The following is an 11,561-nucleotide window of genomic DNA, read 5'->3' on the forward strand; positions in this document are numbered from 1 at the left end:
CCCATAGGTTCAAATGGATCAATCACATGTGTCCTAGATTGAAAGAAACAGTCCGTCAAAGTTTGATAATTTTTTCGACACAGGGCACTTGAGAGATCGTGTCGGTAGGGTATGACTCTCGACGTTCTGACGCTTTGGGATGCATATGAGGAGCATGCCTAGTGTAAAACTTCCCACCTAGATGTGCTCATGACATCGGTTTGTGCACATGAGAACCAAAATTTGACCATTGCGAGCATGAGGGTGGTCTCGAACCACAAACATATTGTTGATTACATAGGCAAATATTCATTTAAATTTATAAAAGGGAAGACACCAAATACATCAAATACACAATAATTAACTGAATACAAGGATTTTTGTAGGGTTAATTCAACATTTTAGAAATTTTATCAAATCATATTCCATGATTGCAATGTTTTATATCATAGATTTTTGTTGTTTATATTCATATTGTTGATTACATATGCAAATGATCAATTAAATTTATAAAAGGAAAACCATGAAATACAATGAATACAAAATAATTAACTCAGTACATATTTATTGGATTGAATATCAACATTTATATATATATCAAAAAAGGCATGTCTGCCAAGTCAATACAAGTATTACAAAAATGTGGCATATGCCATCTCCAAATCAATATACAATAAAAATGTAGAATATATCTACATGTATTGGTCATTCTATGACCACAACTAACACTATATGATCCTAAACTTGTGATGGATCATCAAAATCAAGCCTCTTCGATGCAGTACGTAGTTCTGCAGATGGCTGTAAAACCACAATTCAAAAGCCAAGTTAGAATTCTTTTGTAGAAAATAGTTCACAATTAACAACATAACTATGCGTTTAACTATAATTCCTTTGCAATTAAAATATAGATTACCTCATCGGCTGATCTCGGAGCTAATGTCTTCACTCTCCTCTTCTTGCCACTCTTAAGAGTTTTCTTGAAGACAAAATTATAGGGATCCACGTTATGGCCAAACTGCGAAGGGGTCTATTGTAGATTAAATGTACAATTAATACAATGTACTAGCATAAATACATCAAAAACACTTAAAATCTATAATATAGAGAACAATGATGTACTGGTGCCTGAGATGCTTCTCCAATAGACTAAGGATGGCTCACCATCAATGGAGAAAATGTTGCTATTACCTATACAAAAAATGATCAAAGATTAAATACAATTAATATAATGATAAGTATTGTAGGTTAAAAACAATTAAAGTAATATATAAAAAAAAAGTGTATTGGATCCTAAGATGCTTCTCTAGTGCATGGAGGAGGGCTCACCATTGATGAAGCAACTATGGATATTTCCTATATGGAAAAATTCTAAGATATTAATTTATCACAAGTCCACATGTACACATGCATATAATCATGAAATCAAGAAAATAAAGTAGAGATACATACCTCCGCCCTCTCTTGATCCATGGGCGAATCAGGTGCATTCAACAAATCCACATAGCTCAATGGCCATTGTACATGTAAAATAGACAAAAAATACTAATCAATCTACAAACCCCAACTAAGACTCGATTTCAATATTTTCAAACAATTGTACAACTAAAAATGTGTTCAATTACCTTCTTCCCACATTTTGGCGTCTTTGAGGAATTCTTTTTCTTAGGACGAGGCCTAGACGCGAAGGGAGTACCCTAAAAAATTAAAATTAACATGAGATATTAGTATAGATAATATATTAAACATAATTTAAAAAATCTAAAATGAAATGACTTTCATATTCCATCAAAACAATACATAAAAAAGCTTGTACAAAATATGATACCGTATAGCCTTGTAGGCCAAAATCAATTGCTCAGAGCGTGATGTCATCAATCTGGGACATTTGGTCCCCTGTCAACACCTACAAACCAATAATTGGACCAAACATTAAAGATAGTTAGTATATCTGAAGAGGGCGAAAATGGAATGAGAGGTCAAAAGATAAAAAACACAATGATATGAGCAAAAAAACACTAAAACATCAAAATATCATTTATACCTTTGCTATTTTACCTCTCCCTCGGATTGAGCCTTCGGTGAAGTTGAATAGCACCTCTCTTCAACTTGATTGGATGGGCTCCTTCTTGATGGGTGTGGAATGCTCTCGAAATGCTCAACAAGGTAAGTGGATTATTGGATTGGATTTGGATGATGGATAGAAGGATTTGATAATGGAGGATTATGATGACATGATAGAGGGATGATTAGAAGAGGATGAGAGGAGAAAAGAGCAGCATAAGAATGCCATAGAAGATGATGATTGATTTGTGAGGAGAAGAGGCTCCAATTTATAGATTAGAGGATGCTAATGGAGGGCCAAGATTGATTTGATCATGAAGGGTTGAGATTGATTTGAGATAGAAGGCATGGATCAAGGGTGCCTTGGGAAAATAAACATGAATATAAAATTCCTTGGAAAAAGGGGGGAGAAATTTGAATTTCAAACATGAGGAATTAAAAATTCCAAAATAAGGATGCATGGAGGGATTCAAAGAAATTTGAATTTCTTTGAGAGACTCAATGTTGATGTGACATGAGTGGGAAATATTTATTGGAGGGGACTTTAGAAGAATAGGGGAATAATTAATTTATTTGATAAATTAATTATTGGAAAATAGTGACAGGATTAATTAAATTAGATTTAATTGATTCTGAGAGGAATAAGGATAACACAATTAAATTAATTAATTATGTTGACAGGCTTAAATTAATTAAATATTAATTTTAGGTGTCTACATTTTGCCCCTCTTTGATATAGCATCGTGAAATGATGTTATATCAAAGAAGAATAAAACATACTGGAAGAAAAGGATAAGGACTGGTAGCATGATTTCCCAGTCATGAGATGAGGAAGAATGATGAGGAGGAAGGATGATGAGGAAGAAGTGGTATGCCCCCTCGAGAGGACATGTGAGTTTGAAGAACACGGGTGTGCTCTTGAAGGGAATTAGAAGAATAAGTGATGAAAGGATGAAGATAATGAAAGAGGGAACTAGAATGGGTTGGAGTGTTGTGAATGAAATGAGATAAATAAATGTTAAATGGATTGTATTTCTTGTTGAAAAAGTATAGAGATCAAACCTAGATTTCATATTGCCATGGATAGTCTACACCACTGATTATAAGAACCAAGATGATATGAAGATTTGAGGCATGGACTGACGCTCAGTCAAATAGGAATGCCTTGCACATAATCATGCAAGTGTTGATAAACACTAATGCAGGGTTGTCGGTTCGTACAAGGAAGACCTTCAAACACACTATTCCATGAAAACTATGCCCCATTATACACCAGCCAAGACATACCAAGATATAGGATGAAGTCCTAAACAAGTATAGTCCTGGGACACAAGATGAAAACAAAGCGAAAAGCTCAAGCATGCAAACAACATGCACATGACCAACTTACATCTCTTGCCAAGAGTAGGACATGGATTTGGATAAATTTTCATATGAGGGAGGGAGACATCCCAATGGGTAGGTGATTGATTTGGATGAACTGCTAGACATGGGAAGGATTCATCCCGATGGGCAGAGCGATGGATTGATTGATGGATGAAAAAATAGGCATTGGATGTGCAAGGTCTATAGATGAGAGGATTGTTGCTCAGATTTGATTGGCAAAGTATGGATGGGTGGTTGGATTAGGCACAAGTCAATGTGAGCTCAGGTAGATGGGGAAAACTCAGTTTGATGGGGAAAGCTCAGTTTGAAGGATTGGGTAGGATTGGAAGAAGGATAAATGATTAGATAGGATGAAAAAGGGGGATGGATGATTGAGTAGGATTGGATTAGTAATTGGATAGGATGGGGTGGAATTATAGATAGGATTTGATTGACTACAACCAATGACAAGGGAGAACTAGAGAATGGATGGATGAATGGATATAGAGATTGTTTGGATAGATGGATCAAGTGGATGGATAGGAAATGGAGGAATGAAGGATGAAGGATAGGATGATGGAGACCCAAGGACTATGCTGCAAAGGAGTGAAATGCCCCACACTAGAGTTAGTGGAATTAAGGATGCAAGGATGGTGGATAAAGATGTATGAGTTTGAAGGATAATATGTAATGGATATAAATGGTAGAGGATTAAGGCTTGAATGATCCAAAGCATGCATGCATATACCTTATTTTGCCTTTATATGATCAAGATGAAAGATAGGAATAGAGGATTCATTTTTATAGGATGAGGGATATGAGCTGGAGGATATGAATAGGATAGTCAAGATCAAAGATAGGAAAGGAGAATGGACTTAGATATGATATAGATGGATGGGAGGATTGTGTGGATGAAGCTTGCCCCCAAGTGTAGAGTGCAAAGGGATGAGGGGATTACATATGATGCTTGTTTGCCATGTTTTCATCATGGTACTTACCCAAGGCGCCATAAGGAGTGGTTTTCACCATTAGATGAAATGATTTTTCTTTACTTTTTCTGATTTATTTTTTTTTGTATTTTTTCTTGATTTTTTAATTTTTTTTTTTAATTTTGGATTTTTAGAATAGTTTGGTTGGATAAGGATGAGGATGAGTAGATGTGGAAGATAGTGGATATGTGAAGGAGGAAGGGAGGACTCAAGCATCTAGCTCCATGGATAGTATCCCTTAGTATTGCTTTGAACTGGAGGTATGCTCATAGATGTTGGTAACAATAATTGGGGAGATGAAATGGATAGGGGATGAAAGATAAGGATTTGGAAAGGATTGGACTAAGGAAATGGGATTGTGAAAAGTGGATGGTGGATAATGGATGGGGTTTTAAAGAATTTATGGAAGATCAACATTGGCACACACCTTGAAGGGTGGTGGATTACTAGAGGAGAGTGTTTTGAATTAGATGGGGGATAGAGTGTGGATTTTGGGAAATGACGACCCAAAATAGAAGAAGGGGATAATGGAGTTGGGATGGTGGATTTTGGGACATAAGGACCCAAAATGGATTTTGAAGATGGAGGAGTGTTAGATGGAGGATTGGAGGACTTATGAATGTATGGAGCTTTTGGATTAGCAAGTTTGGATGCCAATTTTTATTTTACTTTGGGATGCATTGCCTCTTTGGGAATCCACATAGATTTTGATTTTTTTCTTTTGGGGCCTTTGTGGCCTTTTTGATTTTTCTTTCTTTCAGATCATATTTTTGTTTTGAGCATGTCATTTTGAGGGGACATGTTGATCCTTTGATTTTTGTGGATTTTGAGCTTTATTCTTTTTAGATTGGGCATCCAAATTACTTCCAATAGCAATGGGATGGGTGCATGAGGATGAATGACTTAAGGATTTTATGGATGGTGGGATGATGGAAGGAGCATGTTGGGAGGCATTCAATGATGTGTGCCTTTGTTGATCTTATTTTAGGATTATTTGAGGTGATAGGGTGGCAGATGGAGGGATGTAAGGACCCAAAATGGATGGAAGAAATGGAGGATTTAGTTTTGGAATATAAGGTCCCAAAATGGATGTGGATGACAAGGGATAACAGGATTTTGATTTGTATGAAGGAAATTTGGATTCAAGAGGAATAGAGGATGCAATAACATCTTGAGCATTAGGTTGAGGACCCTTATTATTTTAGAAAAAAGATGTGAGTCCATTTTGAGGGGGATGAGATGTTGAAGGAAGATTAAGATCTTTAGATGGATTGGGATCATGACATGGAGATGAAGGGATACTTTGATCTTGACTAGGGAGGGTTTCATGAGATGGAGTGGGAGGAGTGATTAGGTCATGAGATGGAAGATGATCATGTGATGGAGGGAGAGGGTTGGATAAAGGAATCATATGATCATGAGAAGAAGTGGAGGGAATGCCATCATTAGATGGAGATGCATAATGAGATGGAGAGTATTCTATGCTAGCATGCTTTGGAACAAGCTTTTGGCATGTTTGGAGTTGTGGGGATTGTGTGCTAGAGGAAGCTATGGAAGCTTTGATGTGAGTAGATGGGGAAATGGGGGTATCATGAAGTGCGGGGGATTGGGATTTATTTTAAGGTGGAGGTGATTGGGGTGGATGAAGGTCTTGAGGAGACTTGGCCAATTTGTTTCGAGGTGGGGATTTTGTCTCCTTTGCTAGCATGTCTTGGATAAGATTATGGATGATGGATTTGGAGGATGTGGATAATATGGGTTTTGGAGGATTAGGATTAGATGGATAATTGGGATTAGATGGGGGATGAGGATTAGATGGAGGATTAGGATAATGGATTGGGGGATTAGGATTAGTGCTTGGAGGACTACGGAGTGAATGATTTGGATTGGGAGTAGGGGTAATGAATGTGTTGTAGAAGGATGGGGATTGGTATGTAGATGGGGGGGAGATGGAGGTATACGTATTGGATTAGAGGAGTATGTGGGTGAGGGATAATATGGAGATATGGGTAGGGAATAATATGGATTTCCCTTGTCGAAGGTAGAGGAAGGATAAGAGATATGGTATAGATTGGGATTGGGTGTAATGTGTTGAGATGGGATGGATGAAGGTATGATAGGCGAGTGGGAGATTATGGGATTGACTTGGTAGGCAGGTTCGTGAACTTCCATGAGCATCTTCTCATACCAAGATTTGAAATTTTGGGTATTCATGTTGAGAGTGAAGGATTAGAATATGTTTTGGAGGAGAAAGATTATGAAGATGATGTTAAATGAAGATGAGGATTAGGAATTGGCTTGGAATGATGATGGATTAGATTTGATTAGATTTAGATTGGATTTGATTTGATTGGACTGGATTAGTCCTTGGATTAGGACTTAATTTGATTGGATTGGTCCTTAGATTAGGACTTGATTTGGATTGGAATGGGTCCTTGGATTAGGACTTGATTTGATTGGATTAAAGGATTGGATGATTGCTTGATGGAGGGTTGGATAACCGGACTAGGAAGATGGATGGATTTGATTGATTGGAATTTTGGAGATTTGATTGGATTAGAGGGAGAATGATTATGGAAGAACAGATAGATAATAGGAAGAATAAAGGGGGAGGCTACCCAAAGTTGGATGCATGATTTGGACAAAAATATTGGTTGAGGGAGGATGATTATTTGAGTGGATGAAAGTGGATTTGGGGATTGGAGAATTTCTTGGATAGATAGAAATGAATTAAAGATTTGATGATGACAAGAGGGAATTTGGAAAAAGGGAGGATTTTACAAGATGGAATTCAGAGGGACTTGGCAAGAGATGTCAAGTAAAGAAAACACAATGGTCAAAACAAGTTAGACTCAAAAGACACTCATGCTCCTTCACAACATATCCTATGGCGAGTAAGGATAATAGTCAATGGATCCCAATTGGTTTCCCAACTACGCTTACCTAGAGTGGACACTTAGATGCTTGACCCCACTCGCTCCCCTCCATGACACTCACTTCTCCAGGGTAGCCAAGCATCAATTCCCATGAAAAATCCTCATTGAGAACTTTGTGTCTCTACTAAGGGACATAAAAATATGGGTGGCTTCAGAGGTCTGACCTCCTGCACCAATGACTAGAAGGTTTTTGGCCACTATGCACAAGGTGTTTGGTATGGCTTCCCATTAGGAATTACCCTTCACAGTTGCGTTGTAAGGAAAGCAAGTGCGGAAATTCACTTTCCTAATGTCAGTTTGCAGGGGAGAATACAATAGTGCATACAAAATTTCAACATTTACAGAATATGGCACAAGCATGATCAAACACAATTAAACAACATAGAGAGAGAGAACACACATAGTTAACATGGGAAAATCCTTTCAAGAGAAAAAACCCACCACCAACAGATAATCGACTTTATTAACAGTATTTCAAAAAAAATACAATAAAGTCTAGTCTGCAGAATTCGTTCACTCTATCATACAATCGTTCCAGACATAACATACAACACTCAGATAACAATTACAACACACTCAATGGCTATCGTAACTCTCTCTACATTCGATTCACATTTTTGCTTCGAATACCAAACCAGTTGACTATTCATCTAAGCAACTGTAGCAATGGTTTGAAGTCTAACCGTCTACTTGCGTTAGTTTGCATTCAAAGAAAACCAATTATCCCACATGCAGCAGGAAGTTGGGTCGGTTCATATTCACATACACCGACAGTCTCACCCTTAGTGTCTGAGTGGTCACCTTTTTTTGATCTCGGTTCATTCTCACACCGACGTCGTTCTTCGCTCCATCGAGCATCAGTATAGCCTTCAAACGGTAGAGCTAATCGCCCGATGAAAACCGATCGCCTAAGGTGACTCCATTGGGTCATCGGCTAGACAAATGAACTATTACCCCGATCTCCAATAACTAAGAGCGGTCTCATCAGCTCATCAGATCAAGCCCAAAACTACTATCTCGATGAGCAAAGAACTTCAAGACAGAACAAGATGAACTTATCGAGACTTTGGCGTAGCCTTTAGTATATTAACGCGATAGCCAATATCGACCTGGACCACCTAAGACAGCTCCATCAGGTATCAGAATAGCTTCCGATAGAAACACCCAATAGCCGATGACAACCCGAACCACCTAGGATAGCTCCATCAGGTCATTGACACAATTATGATGCAGTCTTCCACTTTGTTGTTCCATTGGTGTAGGCTAGCCCAATCAACCCAATCATGTCAAGTGAATTAGAGGCACATTTCCAACAAACTCCCACTTGATGAGGAATTCGCTAGACCGAATACAATTTCAGACATTACTAAGAAACATGGGTATGAAGACCCAAAGAATTTGAACACCACCTAAACTTGTGCGTGCTCATTGGTTTCATCAAGGCATCTGCAACATTTTCCAGAGTGTCTACCTTGTTAAGATAAACTTTTCCATCTTCCACCATGTCACAAATGAAGTGATACTGAACATCAACATGCTTCGACTTGGCATGGAAAGTAGGATTCTTTGCCAAACATATGGCACTTTGACTATCACTCCAGGTTTCAACCTGCCCTGCATCAAAAACCAATACTTGAACTCAAGCGCCTAAGACAGAATTCTTCTTTACAAGCATGTGCGATCGCCATGTATTTTGCCTCTGTAGTGGACAAAGCGACTATAGCTTTCTGCTTGCTCATCCAACTAATTGCTCCACCATCTAGGACAAAAACATATCCACTAGTGGATCTCCTGCTGTCAATATCCCCTACCCAATCAGAATCCCTATAACCACAAATGCTGAGAGTTCTCTTTGAATCCTTCAGATTACCATGATAACACAATGCAAAGTCTGAAGTACCCTTTAGGTATCTGAACACTCTCTTTACAACATCTTAGTGTGGTTTCCCTGGATTCGACATAAACCTGCTAAGTACTCCCACTGGTTGGGTAATATCTGGTCTTGTACAGACCATAGCATACATCAGACTACCTATAACACTTGCATAAGGTACACTTTTCATGTCTTCAATCTGTTTTGGAGATTTCAGACTATCAAGCACAGACAACTTAGTTCCTTGCAAGATGAGAACAACATGTGGTTTTCAATCAGACATAAGAAACCTATCAAGAACATTGGTTATATACTTCCTCTGGCTGAGCCAAAGTTTCCTCTTTGATCTATCTCTTTTTATCTCCATTCCCAGAATGTAATTTGCTGGTCCTACGTCCTTCATTTCAAATTTCATAGAAAGCTGAGATTTTAAATCTGAGATCATACCTTTTGTGTTTCCTATGAACAACATATCATCTACATACAAAGCTATAATAAGAATCCTATCACCATAAATTATGTAGTAAACACAGTGATAAACCTTTGATCTCACAAATCCCAAAGACAAAACAAATGTATCATACTTTTGATACCACATTCTGGGAGACTGTTTTAAACCATACAGAGATTTCTTGAGTTTGCATACTAGATGTTCTTTACCTTTTCCCACAAAATGCTCAGGCTGGGACATATAAATTTCTTCTTCAAGGTCACCATGAAGAAACGTTGTCTTCACATCCATCTGTTCAATCTCCTAATTATATGCGGCTGCAAGTGACAAGAGAAATCTAATAGATGTAGCTTAGCTACAAGAGAGAAGATTTTCCCATAGCCAATACCTTGTTTTTGCGAATACCCCTTTGCAACCAATCTTGCTTTGTATTTGTCAATACTGCCATCTAGACCATACTTCTTTTTAAACGCCCATTTGCAACCTACATGCTTTCTGCCTTTAGGCACTGACACCAAATCCCAAGTTCCATTTTTATCCAATGATGACATTTCATCACTCATGGCTTCCAACCAAGAATCTGAATCAAGCATTTCAATTGTTTCTTTGACAGTCCTAGGCTCATCAGTATCTGCAAATAAAGAATAAGCACAATTAACATTCAACATAGAATGACTGTACTTATTTGGTGTATACCTATTAGGTTGCCACCTCTCTCGAGTAGATCTTCTTAACTCTGGTGTGGAGGCTTCTTGAGGTTCCATAGGAGGCTCATCATCATGTTCTTCTTTAGAACTACTTGAACTGCTTGAACTCTCCTCTTCAGGTATCTCTGGAGACTCTTCTTTGGCTGGAAGAATTTCAACCTTAGCTTCTCCTTTCATTTCTATATTATGATCTAGTGACATAGGCTTCAACTCATGAAAAATCACACTTCTATTGTATACAACCGTACCAGTCACTAGATTCCAAAGTTTGTATCCTTTCACACCAACTCCATAGCCAATGAAGATACATTTCACCACTTTGTTATGCAATTTAGATCTATTAACATCAGGCACAAGAGCATATGCCTCTGCACCAAAAATACGAAGCCTTAAAGAAGGTTTCTTACCAGACCATGCTTCCATAGGTGTTTTCTCAACCAATGATGAAGTAGGAGAATGATTCAACATGTAACACACTGTAGCAACTACTTTAGCCCATAATTTTTGTTCCAGCCCAACTCCGCTCAACATGCTTCTTGCTTTCTCCATTAGAGACTGATTCAACCTTTCTACAACTCCATTCTATTGTGGAGTGTAAGGTATAGTCTTATGTCTCTTAATTCCATGATCAACACAGTAATTGTTGAAACATGCACTACAAAATTCACCACCATTGTCTGTTCTTAAATATTTAATCTTTCTCCCAGTTTGATTCTCAACAAGGTTCTTAAACTCCTTAAACCGACTGAACACTTCTAATTTACTTTTAAGAAAGTACACAAATGCCCTTCTTGAATAATCATCTACAAAAGATACATTGTATTTAGACTTAGACAAAGAAGGTACATCCATTGGACCAAACACATCAGAGTGAATATAATCTAGAATATCAAAAGACTTATGAGATCTGGAATAAAACTGAACACGGTTATGTTTTCCATATATGGAGTGTTCACAGAAATTGAACTCAAAACTACAATCATCCAGACCTTCAACCAGATTCTTATTCTTCAAGGTTCTTAATCCTTTTTCACCTATGTGGCCTAACCTATTATGCCAGAGCATTGTTTTCTCAGCAGGAAGTTTAGCTTCCAATGAATTAGCATTATGCATCATTACAATTGTCTTAACTAACTTTTTAGAGGCCATATTACAACATATAGGTTCAACATTTAACTTATATAAAGTACCAAAACG

General features: G+C 37.7%; 1 long non-coding RNA gene across 1 annotated transcript; it reads right to left on the bottom strand.

Annotated features, from left to right (window-relative positions):
• Positions 1–641: 641 nt before the first annotated feature.
• On the bottom strand, positions 642–1,517 carry LOC131047391 (uncharacterized). The gene is made up of 4 exons (XR_009106127.1): positions 1,432–1,517; positions 1,144–1,170; positions 896–997; positions 642–780 (listed from the first exon to the last, which is right to left on the bottom strand). It is a non-coding gene; the product is annotated as an uncharacterized LOC131047391 (long non-coding RNA).
• Between the last annotated feature and the right edge of the window lie 10,044 nt (positions 1,518–11,561).

Source organism: Cryptomeria japonica, chromosome 2, assembly GCF_030272615.1.
Source record: "Cryptomeria japonica chromosome 2, Sugi_1.0, whole genome shotgun sequence".
In the NCBI taxonomy this organism is placed as follows: Eukaryota; Viridiplantae; Streptophyta; class Pinopsida; order Cupressales; family Cupressaceae; genus Cryptomeria; species Cryptomeria japonica.